The sequence below is a fragment of the Phacochoerus africanus genome, chromosome 4 (assembly GCF_016906955.1).
Source record: "Phacochoerus africanus isolate WHEZ1 chromosome 4, ROS_Pafr_v1, whole genome shotgun sequence".
NCBI classification, from domain to species: Eukaryota; Metazoa; Chordata; class Mammalia; order Artiodactyla; family Suidae; genus Phacochoerus; species Phacochoerus africanus.
This window is the reverse complement of record NC_062547.1, coordinates 134,727,964-134,750,658: the sequence shown is the minus strand read 5'-3', so window position 1 is coordinate 134,750,658 and position 22,695 is coordinate 134,727,964. Positions and strand designations below refer to the sequence as shown.

General features: G+C 48.4%; 1 long non-coding RNA gene across 1 annotated transcript in view; it reads right to left on the bottom strand.

The window, feature by feature from the left end:
• Positions 1-1,011: 1,011 nt before the first annotated feature.
• The window catches only part of LOC125126320 (uncharacterized), a 61,818-nt gene continuing 40,134 nt past the window's right edge, over positions 1,012-22,695 (bottom strand). Inside the window, exon 3 of the long non-coding RNA XR_007134597.1 lies at positions 1,012-9,272. This is a non-coding gene — a long non-coding RNA (uncharacterized LOC125126320). The remainder of the gene's footprint in view (positions 9,273-22,695) is intronic.

Sequence of the window (22,695 nt, the reverse complement as noted above, 5' to 3'; positions counted from 1 at the left end):
AAAGACGAAAAAAGGGAGTGCCCACCGTGGCTCGGCGGTTAACAAATCTGACTAGAATTCGTGAGGATGCAGGTTCGATCCCTGGCCTTGCTCAGTGATTTAAGGATCTGGCGTTGTCATGAGCTGTAGTGTGGGTTGCAGATGCAGCTTGGATCCCATGTTGCTGTGGCTGTGGTGTAGGCCAGCAGTTATAGTTCTGATTTGACCCCTAGCCTGGGAACCTCCATATGCTGTGGGTGTGGCCCTAAAAAGCCAAAAAGCCAAAAAAAAAAAAAAAAACCAAAAAACCACAAAACCCACTTGTGGCCAGTACAGGTAGATACTTGGATTAGATACTGGATTGGGAGCAGATTTGAGGGGGAGGGGATGGGGTGGCTGGAGGACAATAGGGCTAGGATCTTGGGGCTGTTTACCTGCCTGTTCAAGAGCATTTTAGTATTTGACAGCCAACAATAACTGGTACTGAATACCAGCCTGCAGTGTGCTGCGAAACAGGTCCAGGCACAAATGTGTTAGGAAAGCCTTGGATGACTTTACATGAAGTAGGCTTTTTTCTTCCATGTCTTTTCTGGGTTCTAGTTGGGCTGATGCACAAAGAATCTCTATGAAGGGTATATTTGATCAGAACCGTGTTTCTGAAAACCACAGGTTGGGAATCACTGATACATAGCAATAAAGGGTTTCAGATAAGGACCAAGTCATAGGAGTACCTGAGAGGGAGTGGTCTGGAAATGGGCTTTTCTCATCTCCCTCCACAGTCTCAAGCCCTAGGTCTAAACAGCACCCAGCAGTAGGCAGGTTGGCCAAGGGAAGCCAGCTGGCATCACTCGCAATGTCTAGGGAATGAGGCAATGGCAGTGAGGGGTTGCTCAGGGAAACCAAGCCCTGTGGACGCCTCTTCCATTTTCTTGGCCCCAGAAGCTGCTTTGACTTTGACACCCACACCCACCTGCCTTCAGGCCCAACTACCTGTAAGGAGTGTGGGAGAAGGAAAGATGAGCAGGCAAATAATGAAAAAACTGGAAAATGGGCAAAGTTTAGTCAGACATTCTCTGCCAAGTTCAGGAAATAGTGTTCCCTGGTCTGGAAGTGCCGTGTGAATGGTAGATGGCCTCCTGCTGGGTGGACATTCTGCTTGTGGATGCCTGGGTAGCCTCCAATCTTAAGCCCTGCCCATCAGAAGATCCACCTGGACTTTTCAAGAGTTAGTTAGCATCACCTAGGGGCAGAAGGGGAGAGAGAAGGGTACAGCCCTTATTGAGGAAAACAACACTGGGGAGGCTAGCTTCTTATAGCTCCTAATGGGGCTTGAGAAGGTCTTCTAGTGGGTGGCTTTTCTAGCTAAGGATGGCTGGGAGTGGTGTGGCCAGGTAGGGATGGGAGGGAAGGGATGCAACCCAGACCGAACAGCAGGGACTGCTTCTGACCTTTCTTCTTGTCCTTCAACCTAATCCTGACAGAGTAGGTAATAGATATGTTGAAGTCCCAGGCAGGTACAGAAATCTCTCAAGTTCTAATATGCAAAGCTCATCACTTCTAAGTTACCAAAATGGGAGAGGCACTCCATCAGTGAGCTTCCAATCTCCAGAACCAAGATGGAGGTCTGGTCTCCAGCTCTTACTCTAGGCACCCTAAACAACTCCTTGTAATGCCCAGGGGGGGACCCCAAAACTCTACCCCTCCCATCACAAGGGAGTTGGGTCCTAGGGAAGAGACCTGGAAGAGTAGTGTGGGATAGAGCCAGACTTTCCAGGATGGTGAGCTGTCCTAGTACATCCCACCGTGGACCTCAACCCACGCCTGACAGGAGAAGGAAGAAAATCCAACTGCTCACCTATAGATGATGGCAGCTGACACAAACTTATTAGCCAGTGTTGGAAATGGAGCAATATCAGCATAATCTGTGTCAAATTTGGATGAGTTAATTTAAGTTCATTCAAAGGACCTGCCAATGCTTCCGTGGCACATTTCCAAGAATTTCAGTTTAAGCACTAATGGTAGAAGCTCTTGGCTGAGGAAGCTAGCGGCTCACTGTAAGATCATTGTTGGCATTGTGATGATACCACTGTCAGGAAGGACCACTTTTCAATGGGGTAAACTGGCAATGTGGGGCTCAGCCCCACTAGCCAGAGCTCCTGCTAAATCTATAGAGGTTCAGGGGCATTTCCGGTTAGTAAAGGGAGTTTCTTTGCCTCACTCCAAAAGGGTCACTTTAGATGGTTATTTTTCAGTCAGCTCTCTTGCCAGTAGCAAGAAAGCTAGAGGCTAATATGCCAGTTGCCCATACTCATGCTCATGGCCATGCTCACTGTGGCAGAAGACCTTTAGGGAAGACAGGTGCAAACCGTCCCTTCTTGGTTGTATCGGTTTTCAACATCTCTCAGTGCACTGTGTGCAAGATAATGCTTTCTCAGATCTCTAAAAATCTTGGATGGGATTGCCAAAGAAAGAACTAAAGTCTTGGAAAGAGTCCCGGCCTGGCTGGAGGTGAAGTCCTTTCCTCTGGGAGTGATGCCCACTGGCTGGTGGGGCTGGGTCACGCCCAGGCTGTCATCCTCTGGGACCATTTGGTCTTCTTTCACACAGTTTGCACATATCCAAAAATCCTTGTATTACTAGGGTACAGGACTCCTCAGCAGCCCTGTTGGAACACCCAGGAAGCTTTTGTCTGTCAGATGTAATGCCCTTTCTTACTCTGGGCACAACTAACCCTCATCCTGAGGATGTGTGAAATTCATCTGAACTCTGCACTATCCTTTCCCCACATGTGCCAGCAGTCACAGGGGCTTGCAAGGAGATCAAAGAACTCATATACTCCCTTTTCCAGGAGTCAGAGTACTGGGCAGGGTGAGACTTGTCTTTGACAGCCAGAGCTCCCTTGTGAGGCCAAGTCTAAGCCAGCACAAGGACATAGCTTGTTGGCCGCCTGGTTTTCCTAGCTATAGGGAGTTCCCACAAGACCCATTTCTGCTGAAATCCTAGGGCTGGGGAGCTGAGAAGAAGTCCCTACTTCTGCAGGCTCAAGGGTGAGGCAGGCCTAGGGAATCTATGCTGAGTTTAATTTTAATTGGGAAAATATTGGAGGCAATGAAGCAAAGACATGGGGACTAAGTACAAGGGAAGAGACAGCTATTTATCCATTGTATCATCCCTGATCCAGCTCCACGAACTCAGAAAGGAGCAGAACAGGAAAGGACCTCACTGTCCAGCTGCGTAATTACAGCGTAGCCTCAAGTGCTCACTCTGCACCAGGCACTGTGCCAATTACCCTGTGTGCACCATGGCACTGGCACCACACCACAGCCCCTGTTCACAGATCCGGAAACCAAAGCTCGACTGGCATAAGGTGCTTGCCCAGGATGATTCAGCTAATCAGTAGGAGGCCTGAATTCCAACCCACATCTGTCTGTGCCCAGAACCCAAACTGGTTCCACAATGTCAGGCTGCCCACAGAGGAGGAAACTGAGGCCTCGGGAAGAAGTTTGGAAGAACTTGCCTGGGGCAGCTAGCACCTCAAGCCAAAAAAGCATTTGGGCCCTGCATACTCCTGGGGAACCTGGTGCTAAACCACTTGTAGGCAACCTGCTTCTGGGTCAGGGTTTCACAGGTAGCAGAGCAGCTACTTTGTTGTAATCTATTGAGTCAGCAGCTCTCAACACAAAGGTTTATAAAAGAAAAAAGAAGAAGGAAAAAGCAAAGAAAGAAAGAAAGCATTTGGGGACACTGAGGGAAGGCAGCAAACCCTAAAGCTGCTCTGGACACTGTGCCCTCAGTTCCCTGCCCCCACTCCAGGCAACGTGGCTCTGTGGCTACGGTCCTAGGGTCCCAAAGAGGTCCTAGGGTCCTCAAGGGGAGCAATGCCCCACAAATGTCCTGGAGGCCACTTGCAGTTTGAAGGGTGTGTCCCCCAGGGGGTGGGACACAGGCCTGTAACTTGGTCTCAGTGCAGGGGGCAGCTGAAGCACGCAAGTCTGTTTATGAACCAGCTTCCAGCTCCAGGGGACTCTGGCCTGCCAGGTCTTATCTCAGGGATCAAAGAGGACTTTTCAACTGCGTTTCTGCCTGAGCAAAGCAACTGGATCTCTCTTGTTCTGCTTTAAATTAGACGCTTTGTTGGGTCTTGAGGTCCTCAGAGATCTAGACTCTGGGTGACTGTACAGGTCAGGACCAAAGGTGCCTCCCAACTCTCAGGTGTAAGGTTGGAGCCACCCTCTGGCTGTACTGAGTCTAATCCTGGCTTCTTGGTCTCTGAGAAAACCCAGCATTTCTGGGAGCTGGCTGTTTGCTACCCTACATCAGGTGAGCTCTCAGCCACACTGGCAGGCTTCCTTCAGGGAAGGCCTCCCCAGCCTGGGTGCCTCTCACTTTCATTGCTATCCTTATGCCATAGATTGGCCTGGGTCCTTCTGTTTCTGCCCTCCCTTTTTCCTTAACAGCCAGGGGATGTGAGGTATCTGGTTTACTACCAACTTCTGCCTCACACTGTCAATCCTGAATCTGCCTAGAATTAAGGCAGGTGCAGTGAGGTCTTCCACAGCAGTTAAAAATATTCAGCCACACCTTTGCTCAGACAAGTGAAGAGTTATACTTGGGATCACAGTTTAGGAGCAAAATAAGTGGCTCAGGCCACATGAGTCCTGGGGTGGGGGTGGGGGGAACTGTGCACAAGCTTCTCCGAGAAAGCTGACTTCATGGAAAGAGGAATATGTGTGGTTATGTGAACATGGAGTTGGTGTTTGGGGATCTGGGGTGAATAGAGATGGGGGGAGTTGTTAGGCCAGAAAAGCAATTACTTTCCTTAAAACAGAACAAGTCAAGAAGTCCTTTCATCACCCTTTCATCACAACGGTGAGGGTGAATTGAGGCGTGGAGGTGAAGGGTGGTTGCCTCTGTGCGGAACTCGGGGCTCCCTTCTCAGGGTCCCTTCTGGGCTTGCCAGGGTAAGGGCTGAGCTTCTAGGTGTATGGGAATGGGATGTGGCAGGAGGAGGACCTGAAGGGTGTCCAGCCACCTAGGACTCAGAACAGCATGGTGACCAGTCCTCACCACCCTTCTGTCATGACCTGGAAGCAGCCAGAGTCTTCCTCCCAGAAGAACATCTGTCCGCACTTGGGAGGCCTGCCTCGGGATACTCGGGCAGACCCCCCATTTGGGTTTCTGGCTGGACTGAGACACATGCAGTGTGGCCTTGGGACCCTCCCATATCTGACAGCTCACTTAGGTGAAAACCTCACCAGTCCCCTTCCTGCCTGCTATTCCCCATGTGCCCAACCCCCTCTGGCCAGATGGCAAGCTCTCAAGGGACCAGCAGCTTATCTGCATATTCTCACAGGAGGAGGTCCTGCACAGGCAGGATCTGTGCATGAGAGCACCTCCTGCAAAATTCTGTGTTGGCAAAGCCCTGCAGTTTATCTCTGCTCACCTGCTCTGTCCAATGTCCACCTGATTCTCTGAGTCCTTCCTTGGGGACAAGCCAGGATGGACTCTGAGGTGCAGGAAGCAGGCTAAATGGCAGAGAGGGCACAGAGTGCTAACTAGCTCTGCCCCTGCAGTAGAGCCTTGGGCGGAATGCGCCACGATCAACCAGTAGCCAAAGGCCCCAGAACAAGGGCCACTGGGTCCTATGACATGCAGCACAACCCATCCATGTCCCTCAGCAGGACTTCTGGCTAAGTCATTAATTACTTTATTAAAAATGTACACAAGTAAAAAGGAACATGTTTAATTGTATAGAGTAAGAAATATAAATGAGTAAATAGAAACACTAATTAAAGCCACCCGCACTATACCACCCAGAAGCAATCAGGCTGTTAAATGTTTAGAGACTGGGTGCAAACACAATTTTTCACTCCCCTGTGCATGTATTGAGGAGCTCTGTCCCATGCAGACCCAGGCATGGTCCCAGGAGTGATGCCTCTTCTAGGAGCACTGCAAGCAGGAATCTACTTTCCTGGTACTCACCTGGGGCCCTTCCTCAGGCCCCAGGTCTCTCTGCTCCCAGATACAGTGCAGAGTTTGGCATCCGAGAGTCCAAAAGGGTGGACTTCCAGGCTGTCAAGGTAATCTAGAGTCGATTAGGAGGGGCAAAGGGCCTTGGAGGCAAGATGACCAACTGCCCAGTTTGCTCGGGACTGAGGTGTTTCCTGGGATATGGGACTTTGAGCATGCAAACTGAGAAAGTCCTGGGCAAAGGCCTTGTATGGCCCCTTCTTCCTTGCACTGTGCACAGGCCCTCCTGCTGGATCTTAGATTCCTCAGGACCTCAGCAGGCATCCCAGGGACAGAGGCTCCACAGGGGGCCTCCTGCTCCCTCAGGCCCCTACAAAGTTCCAGCCTGAGGCCCAGGGAAAGGATCAGGGATGGGAATGAGTAAGGCAGTCATATTGAGGAGAGGAGCCAGGGAAACTGGCTGCCAGGGGCAGACAGGGATACAGAGGTAGAAGGGCTCCAATACTTGGCTGCCTGTCCCCACAGCACTGGAGCTACCTTTAGCTCTCAGGGTCTAGGCTCTTTAGTTCTCAGAGGCTAGGCTCTGGCCCCAGTCCTTGGAAGCCCTAGGGTCTCTGGGCAGGTGGGAGGGGACCCAGGCACAAAAGACCACTCTAACAATGGTGGCCATACTCTGTTGTTTGGCCTGGCCTGCTGTCTATGCCTGAGAATGTGGCCCTTGGGGAACCCAGAAGAGTAGGCGGAATAGTGGTCCATGGTAGAATAAAAATGTCCACATTCTAAAGCATGGAATCTGTGACTATGTTATGTTACATGGCAATAGAGAATTAAGGTTGCTCATCAGCTCCGAAAGATTATTCTGGATTTTCTGGATAGGTCTAATGTAATCACAAGGGCCCTTACACAAAGAAGGAGGTAGAAGAGTCAGAACCAGAGAGATGGCATTACTTGGAAGCCGTTGCTAGTTTTGAATATGGAAGAAGAGGCCAAAAACAAGGAATGCAGGTGGCCTCTAAACCTGGAAAGAGCAAGGAAACAGATTCTCTACTACAGCCACCAGAAAGGAATGCAGGCCTGCTAATTCACTAAGACCCACTTGGGATTTCTGACCTACAAAACTAGAAGATAATAACTTTGTGTTGTTTTAATCCACTTAGTTTATGATAATTTGTTACAGCAGCAATACTGGGAAACCACCTGAGGGATACAAAAATCCATTAGTTACAGTCAGTCTCACAGAGAACCACAGTCCCTCTGTAAAGACCCTGTTCTGTTCTGGGATGCACTGTGACTCTGGAGCCCTGGGCGGGGAATGAACCTTCACAGCTTGGGTGGGTCAAGAAGGATGCCTGAAGAAGAGGGCCTCTGCTGGAAACAGCTGCCTCCTTGAACTCACTACCCAAAATTCCAATAATGCTAGCTCTGAGCTATCCTGGAAGAGCTGACCTGAGGTCAGGCCACCCAGCACACCCAGCCAGAGCCAGCAGGACTTGCCTTAAGACTCCAGGGTGGCGTACCGTGTCCTTTCCACATGCCCATAATACTCAGCTCTCATCTTTGGCCTCACTAAAGGGATTCTGTTTAGCTTAGGAAAAGCTAAAACTAGAAAGAAAAGTTTAGAGGAAAAAAAAATCATTAGAGTGGATGTCAGCAAGATCTTCATAAAATCCCTGCTCTGTCACTTACTGGTTGCATGGCCTCAAATAAGACACTAAACCTCTTATCAACTGTTTCTTCATCTGTACAATGGGTAATAACAGCTTCTGTCTTACTTGCCTCGCGGGGTGTGTATCTTGGGTAAGACAACACATGAGAAAAGGCTGTGCTGCACAGACTGAGATGCTGTTGTTATTAACCAGTAAAATAATGATCACAACCCCACAGCCTTCTGTTTGGAGTGGATGATCACACATCCTGTGTCAGGAAAGGAAGGGTGAGTGCAGATTCATCAACTCTGCCTTGTTGACAGGCAGGAGGCTGCAGCCCGGCCAGGACAGTAGAGAAGGGCTTGTCTTTCTCTGAGCCACTGCTGGAGCTCATACCGGACGTGAGACACAGCCACCCTGTAACCCGCAGGATGTCCTCCTAACCACTGCAGGTTGGGGCTTCGCACTTTTTTTTCCTAAGAAAAAGGTTCTCTAGATTCTTTTGCATAAAAAAGTCCCCCCCCCCTCATAAAATACTCTCAATTTACAGAGAAAAGGTGGGACATGAAACTGTACACAATACAATTACAATCTAATGAATATATAATTTTATATGTGGGACACCTACTGGAAGAAATGCATCAGAATACTAATGGTGATATCTTTGGTTGGTAGGCCCATAGGTGATAATATTTTCTTCTTTTTATTTCTATAACTTAATAATGCTGTAACTACTTTTACAGTTAGAAAAATTATATATGTATAGGTATATATGAAAAGTGCCAGGGACTTCCTTTTGTGGAACTACAAACTGGGCTGGAGGAATCATTTGAGCTGGATTCTGCACAGGCAGGAGTCCTGAACTTGGCCCTTGCTGTGAGACCTCGGAGACTCACTACTTTCCCTCCCTGGCCTCTGTTGGCCTGGCACAATATTCTTTCGGATTCTCACACCTCGATAATTAAAATATTCTCCTCTCATTCATCCCTGCTCCATACCCAGCTTCCAGTGGCTTCTCTTTTCCTAGATAATTCCTTGCCACTTCCCTCACCAGCTTCATTTCTCCAAGACCTGCCCTGGGAGTTGCTGCCTCCTGGCATTTGCTTGCATCAATCTACTTCTCAGTGCCCTGCCCTTCCTTGAAGAACAAAGCCTGTGCAGCCAGCTGGCTGGCAGTGAACCCTGCTTCCCTCTAACTTGTACATAACAATAGCTACCATTTATTGACTATTAACTTCAGGTCACATGGCAAAAGTGGTCTCATTTAATCCTAGGCCACCAGCAGCTGCTGCAGAGACTTATATTTGAACAGCAACCCCGGCCCCATAGTTGTCCAGTGTAGTGATTCTCTCTTGCCTCTGGGCAAGAGGGTTGTATTGTTAATCTCCATTTTGCATAAGGTAACTGAGGCTCAGAGAGGACAAGTCAATTCACCTGTGGTCATACAGTGGGTCTGTAGCAGAGCTAGGATTTGCTCTCTCGACAGTTCATTCCAAGTTCCGTGTTTTTTCACTCCCACAGTGGTGTCTTTCTCACACAACAACCCCCACATTCCAGCGATGGGGGGCAGGAAGGATCTATTCTGAGTTGAACACACCAGAGAGCACTCAACGACTGTCTGGTGGAGGTGGTGCGGGTCGCAATGAGTTCACATCTTCCTGGAGTGTCTGGGAAGTTCTGGGGGGCAAGAACAGACCTATTCTATTCACTGCTATATTCCCACACCAAGCAGTGCTTGAAACATAGTACATGCTCAATAAATGACAATAAGTTCATGATTGTTCATTCAATTAAAAAACCAATAAAGTAAATAATAGCAGCTAATATCTACGGAGTGCCTACCTTTAGCCAGCTCTCAGGGAGTCTCCAGGAGAGTTGAGGAGGAATATAACACTGGATAACAAGGGCTACAGCTTGGGGTTTTACATCCAAAAAGTGTCTATATAAAGGCCATGAGCACACCAAAGAAAGAAAGATGCTCAGCAGCAACCCAGTACCATGTCAGAGGCCAAGACAGCAGACATCACCATCCACAGCTTGAATATGCTGACTGCCAAAGCATACTAATCCAAATTTGCCATCTGTATCCATGGCTCTGCCTCTTTAGACCATGTGTGGATACTTTTATTGTCTCTCCAGACTGGGTAATCCGAATACTGAGGGCTATAGGACAAACAGTCATGGAAACCAGTGATATTTAACTTGGAGAAGAAAAAAGGATGGTCCTCAGTACCTGATTGGCTGCCGCTGGACCAGAGCCCTAGGTACCTCCTGAGGAAGTCTGCTCTTGCTGGCTGGGATGTCTGGAGATGGACCAGAGAGGCAGGGCACCTGGCAGGCTGCTTCTCTGGGATCCAATGGGGCCTTACTCTCTACAGCATACACTCTGCACATTTGCTCACACGCAAAAGATTTATTAACTGTCATCTATGGCCTATTCCAGGCTAGAGAAACAGGGATGAATAAAACAAGCTTGCCAGCTTAGAAACATCAGCACCCTAGGAGGCAGAGTCAGGAAAGCCTCATCTTGCGGCCTTGGACTCCCAGGTGTGCACCCCACAAGGCTCTGTCTCAGCCACCACTGAAGGCCATTTTCTTCCTGTATTCTGAAGGGGCCAGGCATATGGCAGGTAATCAGCAAATACACACAGCCCTGAGGAGGGGATGCTGGGATGCAAACTCCAGCTGAATCAACACTCTGTGAGAGCCAAGCAGGGTGGGTCCCAGGTATTTGCATGTGTCCTTCTGCCCCTTCAGATCCTCTCAGGTCCAGCCAGGTCCTGACGATGGTGTCTTCCAGCCTCCGTCCACAACCACTGGTTCATCTTCCTGGGCTGTAATGATAGGTCAGAGGATGTCCTCCGATCCTAAATTGCCTATTAGCCTTGATTTTCCATTCCTTTCAAGGCTGCTCATCTGTAGCAACAGTTGTGGTTCGGCAAACAGCGTGGAACTCCTGAGTGCTGTTCCAAAAAAGGCTCACATGGGATAAAGCTCATTCTGCTGTCCTGTCCAGTCACTGCACTGTTCAGTGCTGGAAATGACATACGTACACGTTTATTTTTTTATTGCAAAGCAATAGTTATGCAGAAAAATGCACAAAGCATATGTTCAGTTTAACAAGTATAAAATGTAAATACCTGTATGATCACCACCAGATCAAAAGATAAAACAATGCCAAGACCTTCAAAGACACCTATGTCCCTGCTAATCACAACTCTAACCCTTCTCTGTGGTCATGAATAAACTGACTTTTGTAACAATAAATTCTTTATTTATTTTGGCTGTGTTCACTGCATGTGGAAGTTCCTGGGCCAGGGATCAAACGTGTGCCACAGCATCAATCCAGGCCACTGCACTGATAATGCCAGATCCTTAACCCACTGCACCACAAGAGAACTTCTTTTTTTTTTTTGTCTTTTTGTCTTTTTTTTTTTGTTGTTGTTGTTGTTGTTGTTGCTATTTCTTGGGCCGCTCCCGCGGCATATGGAGGTTCCCAGGCTAGGGGTTGAATCGGAGCTGTAGCCACCGGCCTACGCCAGAGCCACAGCAACGCGGGATCCGAGCCGCGTCTGCAACCTACACCACAGCTCACGGCAACGCCGGATCATTAACCCACTGAGCAAGGGCAGGGACCGAACCCACAACCTCATGGTTCCTAGTCGGATTTGTTAACCACTGTGCCACGACAGGAACTCCAAGAGAACCCTTCTAAATTCTGTTATTTTTTATGGTTTTACTTACTCTACATATATCCTTTAACAATACAGTTCAGTTTTGCCAGTTAAACTTTTTATGAGAGGAATTATACTGTACGTATTCTTTTGAGGTTTCATTTAACATTATGTTGATGAGAGTCACAGTATTATTACAGTATTCTGATCCAATATTACAGTATTATGGGTCACTACAGTTCATTCATTTTCACTGCAGGAATACTTCACAGTTTATTTTCATTCTCTAGCACCGATGGGCATTTGGACTCCTGGTGCCGTGTGAATATGTGTGACTATTGTGGGCTAGAGTTCAGTTAAAGCAGATTCTGAGGAGTAGACCTGCTGGGGTACGGGGTACATGTATTTTCATCTTTACCAGATCATTTACGTACTTTTCTTTTCTTTTTTTCTTTCTTTCTTTCTTTTTTTTTTTTTTTGTCTTTTTGCCATTTCTTGGGCCGCTCCCGCAGCATATGGAGATTCCCAGGCTAGGGGTCGAATCGGAGCTGTAGCCACCAGCCTACACCACAGCCACAGCAATGCGAGATCTGAGCTGCGTCTGCAACCTACATCACAGCTCACAGCAACACCGGATCCTTAACCCACTGAGCAAGGGCAGGGATTGAGCCCGCAACCTCATGGTTCCTAGTCGGATTCATTCGTTAACCACTGTGCCACGACAGGAACTCCCTTTTTTTTTTTTTTTTTTGGTCTTTTTGCCTTTTCTAGGGCCGCACCTGCGGCACATGGAGGTTCCCAGGCCAGGGGTCTAATTAGAGCTGTAGCTGCCAAGCCTACGCCAGAGCCACAGCAACATGGGATCCGAGCCACGTCTGTGACCTACACCACAGCTCACGGTAATGCTGGATCCTTAACCCACTGAGCAAGGCCAGGGATCGAACCTGCAACCTCATGGTTCTTAGTCGGATTCGTTAAACAGTGAGCCACGACAGGAACTCCTATGTACTTTTCCATTCTGAAAATGTTCCTCAGGGAAGCAGTGCTCCAACAACTGAACATTATCCGGGATACAGATACTCGCTAGAGGGACAGAGGAAATGAGGGATGCCTGCACTTGCAGTTTAACTGGCCCACCTTTAGTCCTCTGAACTCGTCCCCTCCAGCCTGGCCATCCCGTCCCCTCTGGTGCCCAGAGGCTGAGGCCTCCCAGTAGCACGCTCTTCTCCAGCCTCTCTACTTCAGTGATGCAGCTAAGTGAGGGTGGGAGGAGGCTAGGAATGAGGAAGTGGAAACCACCTAGGAAGGCCCAGAGAAGTCTCGTCCACAAACCTCAAGATTTCAGCAGTACACTCTGTGGGAGAGGAATGTGCAGGCTGCCCACAGAGCATGCATGCCTAGGAGGCACCAAAGCCTACAGGTGCCAAGTTGTGCCACCGGACAAGCCACCACTTTGCACTGGATTCCTGCACATCAGTCACTCCATACCCTCCTCATCCCATGTCTCTGAAGTAGGTATTATCATCCAGGTCACAGGTGAAGGTACTGAGGCACAGAGACATTGGCCGCCTGCCAATGTAGTACAACAGTTAACAGTGTGGGGGCTGAACCTGTAAAACTGGGTTCCAATTGCAGCTTCCCTACATACTGGTGCAACACAGGGCCAGTTACCTGACTTCTTTAGACTCAGTTTCCTTATCTGTAAAATGGGGCTAATTCACTCACAGGTTTACTAAGAGAGTTAAAAGAGAGGATGTGTAGAGGGAGCTTAGCAGAGGGCTTGGCACAAAGGAGGAAGGAGCAGGAATGAGGAATGGGAACTATGGGGTTCCAAGGTCGCCAGGACAGGATGGGCATGGGAGGGGACATCTCATCTCGGCAAGCTGAGACAAGGCCATCAGCTGAGGGAGCAGACTGGTGCTGTGTGAAGACTCAGTCAGTGGAGGGCTGGCTAGGTGGACTCCGAAACGTGGGCACCCAGGCAGTCCTGTCGCCTTGACACCTTTGCTCAAAGCTCTCTCCCTATCTGTGCTGCTTCAAAGGGCAGTGATTTCTGACAGGGAGCAGCTGGATCCCTGCACATGTGGAAGCTTTAGCCCAGCTTCAGCGCTAGCCTGCAGGAGGCCGCATTGGCTGGCAGCAGCAGTGTCAGCCAATGGGCAGCGAAGGCTGTTGCTAAGGTCACTGGTGAACCTTATTTGGCTATATTGGGCTGACCCTGCATTCACCTCTGAGAACCCTGGGAAACGCCAACCACAGATGTGAAGTGAACGTCTCAAAACCACAACTGCATTTCCTTTGAGAAAAGATTCGACTCTCCTCTCAAGCCTGCCCCACTTGGGCTGGACACCCTCTCTGCAGTGGCTTGCAACCTCAAGAGAGAAGAGCCTCGGTGAGGAGTTTGCTACGAACCCATCCTGGGCAGGCCAGGGCAGAAGCTACACCCAGAACACACCAAGGACCTGGAAGGCTTCTGCTCTCACCCTAGCAGCTGCCGACCTTCAGCCCAAGCCTGCCTGCACACACCCTGAAGTGTTCCTGGCCCCACTTCCTGCAGCCTTGGGAAGCGGCTGGTATGAGGAAGACCCGTAGCACGCAGGGAGGAAGTGGGCCTGCCCAGGCCCTCACCATCTGCACCGGCCACACTGTTTCAATGCAGCCTACAGCTCAAACGGTTGGCGGTTTCAGTTTTTCACCTTCCTTTGGTACACCTTCAAGCTTAACATTAAATAAGTAAAACTGCTGCCCCACCCCAGACAAATGGGGGAGGGAAGCTGTGCCTTCAATATTTCCAAAATAATACTGTTTCTTCATATTTGTACAGTGCCTTCGGGTCTGGGAACTGTGCTGACATTTGCCATCTCGTTGGACCCTCACAAGCCCTGCTAAGGTAATAGCTAATGACAACTGAGCCCTCGGCAGGTGTCAGGAACAGGAATTAACTCACAGAATCCACTATCACTGTTCCCACCTGACAGAAAAGAAAAATGAGGCAAAGAGAGACTCAGTAATTGGCTCAAGGTCACATAGCCCATAAATGCAGAGCTGAAATTTTACTCTGGAATATTTAAAATTCCGCCCTTTTATCTTCTGTTATACTTCTCTTCCAGGCACATACACAAGAACAAATCCCATTAATGGATGAGAAAGTGAGGCTGAGAAGAATAAAAGGTGTGGGGCCTGATGTTAAGGCTGCTCCCCATGTTCCCATCTCCTCCTGGAAGACCATCCACTGGCATCCTTCTTATGTTCCCCCCGCCTTTTTTTTTCTGGCTCTGCTGCACCAGAGGCCACACCCACACCACCGTGGTGACCAGAGCCATAGCTGTGACAATGCCAGATCCTTACCTTGCTGCACCTTTTTATCACTATGACAACCTCCCCCAACCCTGGCTTGTTTCCTTTTGACCCAGGGGCTAAAGGTGGCCTTTCTTTTCTGGGTAGCCCAAGAAGCCAAGTGTCTCGGCCTGTTGGGAAAGGCTATGTGAGCCCATCTGTCAGGTAAGGGGGACAGAACTAGGGCCATGGAGGATGAACCACAGAAGCACCCCACACCCCCTCCTCTCCCTCTAAGCCCTCACCTATACACACTGGGACAGTTAAAGCATTTCACAGGCAGGAGTCTGGGGATAGCAGCACTGGGGCATCTACCCGTCCACTGTCTCCTTCACTTTCAGGCTGCCTCACTCATGGAACATATACTTTTTCATGCCCCTATCAAGTGTCAGGCACTATTCAAAGAATCAAGGATATAGCAGTGAATAATACGGACCTGAAGAGTCTCGTTCCAGGAAGGGACAAAGATGGGAGGCAAATAACTACACAAATAGCTGGAAAACCCGGTGTCCTGTGAGAGGATGCACCCACCTTCAAGGTCTTAATCAAAGGCCTGTGTGGCATTGGGGGTGGGGCAGCCAGGAAGGTGCAGAGTTGCAGGTAGGGACAGTCTTGGCTCCTATCCCACAGCCCTTCTCACCCCGCATTCCAGGCCCTTCAGGAAATCTGCTTCCATGAAAGCTGCTCTGTGGTAGCCTCAAAACTGCCTCAAGCAGTGCCTTTGCGGCCAGCTGCTTTTCCGTGTTTGCGCCTGAGTGAGCACAAACTCAGGTTTGAGTGCTGTGGGAGACCAGCAGGGAGGGCAGACTCGGGCGTTTGATCTCTGATCCTCGGCTAAACTCAAGCACCTCCATTGCTCATCAAAGTTCTTCGTGTGCACGTGGGAGAGGCCCAGTGGGGCAAGAAGCTGCTGGTACCAAATGCTGGCATGAAGTGTTCAATTCTAAGAAACATTTAAAATTTTTTTCTTTTTCAAAAATTTTTTTGTTATTTCCCCAAGACAATTTTTTTTCCCTACTGTACAGTATGGTGACCCAGTTACACATACATGTATACATGCTTTTTTCTCCCATTATCATGCTCCATCATAAGTGACTAGACATAGTTCTTATTCTAAGAAACACTTTTATAATTAAATATTTTCAGATTAGTGGAGAATCAGGGCCCTTTCTAAAGTACCTCTGAAAATAGTTTTTCAACATAAAGTGTGAAATTAGCTTTTGCTGGAGAGGAAGCCCTCCAGGGCTGACAGTAGATGGCCAGGCTGGGGGAAGCTGGTGCAGCACTGTGCATCTTTGCTGGCACCTCCCGCCCTGAAGACGGCTGTGGCAACCCTGTATTTGTGTGCCAACTGCCAGGGTGCTTAAAAAAAAAACAGCTCCACCTTGCTGCCTTTGCTAAACATGCTTTTCCCTCTTCCTCCACTTTCTTCCTCAGGGACTCTCTGTGTGGAAAAGAAAGCCCGACTCTTTGGGTTGTGAGGCTGTGATTTCTAGTTTCATTTTCCAGTTTCCATTTACAAACTGCTCTGCCAGCTCTCCACTCCCCATGCCGCAGGGCACCACCGAGGATGAGAGGCAAGAAAAAAGCATTCCAGCCAGTACCCTGCTTCCTGGGGCTCACAGAGGGTGGGGACTGGCTGAACCTTGGGAGGAGGTTGTTAACATGCAGATTCCTGGCTCTCCAGCCTCTGAGGCAGTAGAATTGGGCCCTTAAAATTTGTAATAGGTATTAATAGAAACAAAAAAAAAAAAAGAAAATTTCTATTAAGAGCCCCTAGGGTCCTTTTGCTCTGTCCCTGCTCATTTGTAATTTAGAGCCTATCTAATTTCAAAAGTATTTAAGGATATTTACATCTGTGTTTTTCCTGTGTGTGTGTGTGTGTGTGCGCGCGCACGTGTGTAAGAGACAGAGAGAGAGAGATAGAGAGAGGAAGTGGGTTGGGTCTTCCAATGTACCCTTGTCCTGGTTTAACCCTGGAGAGAGCAGGTGGTCAGGTCCCCAAGCCTGGCAGATGTAGACCTTTGCTAATCTCTAGGGCAAATTTGTTCTTCAGTGTTTCTAGTATCACTTTTTGATCAATCATTAATCAAAGTTGTAATAAAAAGATAATCTTCTCAGGACTGGGCTATAAAGGTCCTGGTTAAAACCATAAATAAACCCTTCCATGGAGGCCTCAAAGCCAAGAGAGAGGGTCTCATGTCTGTGGCTGGATTTGGAAACAAATGAAGGTTGGGCACAGACATGAACTTTAGTCACCTGACTGGCTGTGGCCTCTTGCTTCACCTCTCACTGCCAATGAAGCTGGCCATGTCCTGGCTCCTGGATCAGGTGACAAAGCTAGGGAAGGAGGCTGTGGCTGGGCCCAAAGGCAGGGGCCTATAGGTACCTCCGCAAGGTGTGACAGCTGTGTGTGGCTCTGGGGCCAGGCCTGATGGCAGCCCCCGAAGCCCACAGAGCCCATGTGGTGGAGGGCACCCTTAGTACTGCCTGGGGTGAAGGAGGCTCACTTCTCAAGGGAGGAAGAGAGGAAGTGGCTGGTCCTCCCAAGGGCCAAGAGGGCTAGACTATGGGGCCCTCACTCCTCTCCAAGCTCCCTCACAGTGAAGAGGGCAGATGTGCTCCCAGGGGCATGAGGTCACTGGCTCTTGACTGGGTGCAGAAGCTGGATCTAGGAGCTAGAATCAACAGGGATAATGAGAGGCCCAGCACCAAGTCCAAAAAAGCAAGAACACCAAGGCAGGGCAGGGGACCTGGACCAGATGCAGCCTGGACCAAAAGACTTAGGGTTCAGTTGTCGCGAGTTTGGCAGGAACTACAACAACTGCATCATCCAAGACAGCGGACATGCTCAGGTGGACAGAGCAAAGAAGGGCACTCTCTGAGAAGGTAGAAAAGGCACTCACTGTTCTCTCCAACCCCTTCTGACACGCTACTAGGCCCTCTCTGTACCACATTTTCAGACACAGAAGAAATGGGCATTTTCAGAGAAATGTAACCCTAGAGGTGCAGGGCAGTGAAATCAGGTATGAGAAACTGTTTGAAGGACTGATGTCCAGAACAGGGTTGTTTCAGATGGCTGGAAGGGAGGACGCAGCATCAGTGGAACAGTCAAGACACATGTGAGGAGGAGACTTTCTTAGATCCACTGTGGCTTCCAAAGACAGATAGATACACACACAAGCACACACACACACACATAAGCACACACACGATTTTTTTTTTCTTTTTAGGGTCACACCCACAGCATATGGAAGTTTCCAGGCTAGGGGTCAAATCAGAGCTGCAGGTGCCAGCCTACACCACAGCCTCAGCAACGCCAGATCCAAACTGCGTCTGCGACCTACATCACAGCTCATGGCAACGCCGGATCCTTAACCCAATGAGTGAAGTCAGGGATCAAACCTACATCCTCATGGATACGAGGCATTACCACTGAGCCACAACCGGAAGTCCTGATTTTTTTTTTTTAAATGGCCACACCCACAGCATATGGAAGTTCTCAGGCCAGTGTCTGAATCCAAGCTGCAGCCTCAACATACGCTGGATCCTTTAACCCAGTGCCCTCGGCTGGGCGACCCAAGTCACTGCAATCGGATTCTTAACCCACTGCAAAATGGCAGGAGGAATTTCCACACATGCTTTTTTTTTTGAGAGAAAGATAAACAAGAAAGGTATGGAAAGATAAATGCTGAAATTTTAACAGGGACTTTCTCTAGCTGGTAAGATTATGAATGATTTGAATTTCCCCCCCTTGTGCTTATCAATAGTTTCTAAAATGTCCATAACATACCCAAATTACTTTTTTTATAATGGTAAAATAGACATAACATAAAACTTACCATTTTAAGCATTTTTAGTGTGCAATTCAATGTCAGTAAGTGCATTTACATTGTGGTGCAGCCATCACTACCAATAAGCTCCAGAATTTTATCATCCTCAATACAAACTCCAAACTCATTCAACTAATTCCTCATTCTCTCCTACTACCAGTGGTGGCAACCACCATTTTCCTTTCTATCTCTGTGAATCTGATCATTCTAGGTACCTCATGTAAGCGGTATCAACATTTGCCCTTTGGTGTCTGGCTTATCTCACTTCTTAGCATAATGTTTTTCTTTTCTTTTTAAAAGCAAATCATCACCTTTTTTATTTTTAAATTTTTTAAAATTAAAAAAATTTTTTTTTCACCACACCTAAAGCATATTGAAATTCCTGAGCTAGGGATCAAACCTGCATCCCAGGAGTGACCTGAGCTCCTGCAGTAACAATGCCAGCTCCTTAAGCCAATGCACCACAAGAAAACTCCCAGCATAACGTTTTTCAAGTTTCCTCCATATGGCAGGATTTCATTCCTTTTTTAAGGCTGAATAATATTCCATTGTGTTCATATACTACATTTTGTTTACCCATTCGCATATCAAAGCACACTTGGACTGTTTCCACATTTGGGTATTGTGAATAATGCTAACAATAACTGGGTGTACAAACATCTCTTTGAGGACACTACTTTCAGTTCTTTCGGGTATATAGTCAGAAGTGGAACTGCTGGATTATATGGCAAGTTTTTTTTTAATTTTTTGAGGAACTGCCATACTGTTTTTCCACTGCAGGCTGTACTATTTTGAATTTCTCTCAGCAGGGCACAGGGCTTCTAATTTCTCCACACCCTCACCAACATTTGTTATTTTCTTTCTTTTCTTTTGTTTTTATTTATTTATTTATTTTGGGTCTTTTTTTGTTTTGTTTGTCTTTTTAGGGCTGCACCCATGGCACATGGAGGTTCCCAGGCTAGGGGTCCAATCAGAGCTGTTGATGCCGGCCTACACCAGCCACAGCAACACTAGATCCAAGCTGTGTCTGCGACCTACACCACAGCTCATGGCAATGCCAGATCCTTGACCCACTGACTGAGGCCAGGGACCAAACCCACAACCTCATGGTTCTTAGATGGATTTGTTTCCGCTGCACCATGATGGGAACTCCTCTTTTCTTTTTTTTAATAACAGCCATCCTGGAGTTCCCATCGTGGCGCAGTGGTTAACGAATCCGACTAGGAACCATGAGGTTGCGGGTTCCGTCCCTGCCCTTGCTCAGTGGGTTAACGATCCGGCGTTGCCGTGAGCTGTGGTGTAGGTTGCAGACGCGGCTCGGATCCTGCCTTGCTGTGGCTCTGGCGTAGGCCGGCAGCTACAGCTCCGATTAGACCCCTAGCCTGGGAACCTCCATATGCCGCGGGAGCGGCCCAAGAAATAGCAAAAAAAAAGACAAAAAAAAATAATAATAATAGCCATCCTAAAGGGTGTGAAGTGGTATCTCATTGTGATTTTGACTTGCATTTCCCTAATCCAAACTACTTTCCTTTTAATCTAATTTTATCTGAATCAAATCTTTTGTCCTTTATTTCTCAATAATATGGACCGTTTCCTCCTTTTCTGTACCTAGTATTTGCATAATGGGTTTTTAAAATTGTAAAATACACACAGCATAAAATTTACATTTGTAATCATTTATAAATGTACAGTTCAGTATTATTAAATACATTCACAGTTGTAACATGACCCAAATTACTTTTATAATGATAAAAGAAACAAAAGGCTATTAAAAAACAAGAATAAAGTAGTGGATTCTCAGGCTCTGAAGATGTTCACACACTTTGGGCCAGTCTTGGCAGGGACCTGCATTCCTCTACTGAGCACCTCTGATATGCTGGGCTCTGTGACAAGCAAGGGACTCCAAGGTGAGCATGGTCTGGTGTCTGCTCTTGGATTTTAGCCTCTGTGGGAAGCAGTTATACCCAAGAATGCTATAGGCCCAGTGGGCCACACAGTCTGCAGGTGCAGCATTGGGAAGGCAACACAGATGGAGTGGCATGTGAGCTGAGCCCCGAAAGAGGAGCAGATGTTTGCAGGTACACAAGGGCAGAATTCTGGAATTAGTTTGTGCTGTTGGGTTGTGGCAGCACCTACATAAGTACTTGCTAATGATTAATGTCTGTCTTCCCTACTCAATTATAAGCTTCATGAGAGCAGGGCCAGCTGGTCTTGTTCACTTTTGAACCCTACTATGCCCACCACAGACAGGGATAAAATTAATACTAATTGAAAAAATGAGCAGGTGAGGAGAAGGAGATGGAGAGAGGAGATGTCACCTTCTAGAACCTTGGCCACAAGAGGCAGACAGCATGGCTGTACTCCATGGGGAAGAGGGCAGAGGGAAGCATTATGCAGATGATGGAGAAGGAGCATGCCAAATACCGCACCACAGGAGCCAGTGGAGATGCCCAGGTTTGAGAGAACACTTCAGGGCTTGACTGCTGGGTAGGGACTGGGAGAAAGGGGAGAGGCTGGGGTGCAGGGCCAGTGGGAGGAGAGGGGTCTCTCCTTTAATGAGACTCAGATGGCCAGTATGAAAAAGACAGGAAATGCCAGGCACTGACAAGGACATGAAACAACTGGAACTCTCATACATGCTGGGAGAGTGTTCTTCCTGTTCTTTCAGGCTTTAGACAGCATTCTGGTTGCTGGTTGGTTTAGGCTACTACCATTTGAGCCAATCAAGGGAACCTCAACATCTGCACTTGAATTATCAAACATGAAAGGCTCTAGGTCCAGAGCAATTTCAAAGATAGGCCTGAATCGAAGAGACACAGTACAACCAAGAGCCCAGAACTGGCTCTGTGTTCACAAGGCTCCACAATGTCAACTTTGCCCATGTGCCTTCTTAACCCTCATCTCATGTCACCCACAGCTGGCAGGACTTCAGTCAGCAGAAGGTGGACTCTGCTCTTTTCAAAGCATACACGGTGTGAGCTCTGGGCACTCCACCAGGGTGTGTGGAGCCCCTCTGTCTGAGAGGCCTTTCTGCACAGCCAGCCAGGCACCAGAGCCCTCGCCCCCTGCCGGTGCTCCAACTTGCCTACCAATGTGCCAACATGGAGCCCACTCAGGGCAGTACTGCTTGATACTTGCACAGCTCTAGTCTGAGGGAAGGACTCTGTGTGGTTTGTATTTTTACTGCCTCTTCCTTTTAAATTTGGAGGATGTCACTGAGTTACCAAATGCCACTTAACCCACTGCAGGGGAGCATGAAGAAGTACTTGCAGGCAGTCCCTGGGATGAGGTTGCAGTCCAGAGGGGAGTGGCAAGATGAGCACAGATGATGCAACAGGGACTTAATAGAAGGCAATGTGGAATCAGGAACCACACTGTGTGCTCTCAGTGCTACAGGAGCTCAGAAAAATAAGGGGTCAAGTAGGGGTGAGTTGGTTAAGGAAGATCTTGAAGCAGAAACCAAAATGGGGAGCAAAGAAGAGGGGAGACCATTACAGATGCGAGAAACAACTAGGACCTCTATGCAAAGACACAGAACTCAAGAACTGGTCAGGCCTGGCCTCATATGGGACAGCCCCATGGGCTGCTCTTTCACCCAAGAGAGAGGCCACAGAAAGCAGGCCTCCCCTGGAGTTCCCATTGTGGCTCAGCAGGTTAAGAACCCAACTAGTATTCACGAGAATGCGGGTTTGATTCCTGGGCTCATTCTGTGGGTTAAGAATCCGGCATTGCCACAAGATGCTGTAGAGGTCGTGCATGCAGCTCAGATCTGGTGTGGCTGTGGTATAGGCCAGCAGCTGCAGCTCTGATTTGACCTCTAGCCTGGGAACTTCCAGATGCTGCAGGTGTGGCCCTAAAAAGAAAAAAAAAAAAAAAAAGCAGGCCTCCCTCAGCTCCACCCAGCTCCCTGGAACACATGTTCCACCATCTTCAGCCTGAACACAATGCCACATAAGCTGTGTCCCATTCATGCTGGCCTGGAAACTGAGAAGAACCTGGCATAGGGCCCCTCTACTTCTCCCACATGATTGTCTGGGACTCCAGGGGGACCAGCAAGGGGTCATATTTGTGGTCAGGAAATGCCTGTGGCAGCTGTGGACACCACAGCCCCTCTGTGAACCCTTCTGAAGTGGAGGCCACACTCCCAAAGATTCTCAGCTGCCTAAACTCCAGTTCCAATCTCCTGCTTCTTCCTGGTAGGCTCATCTTGTCATGGCAGGTGATGATTATCTTTCTCCAAGACCTTCATGTTCTCTC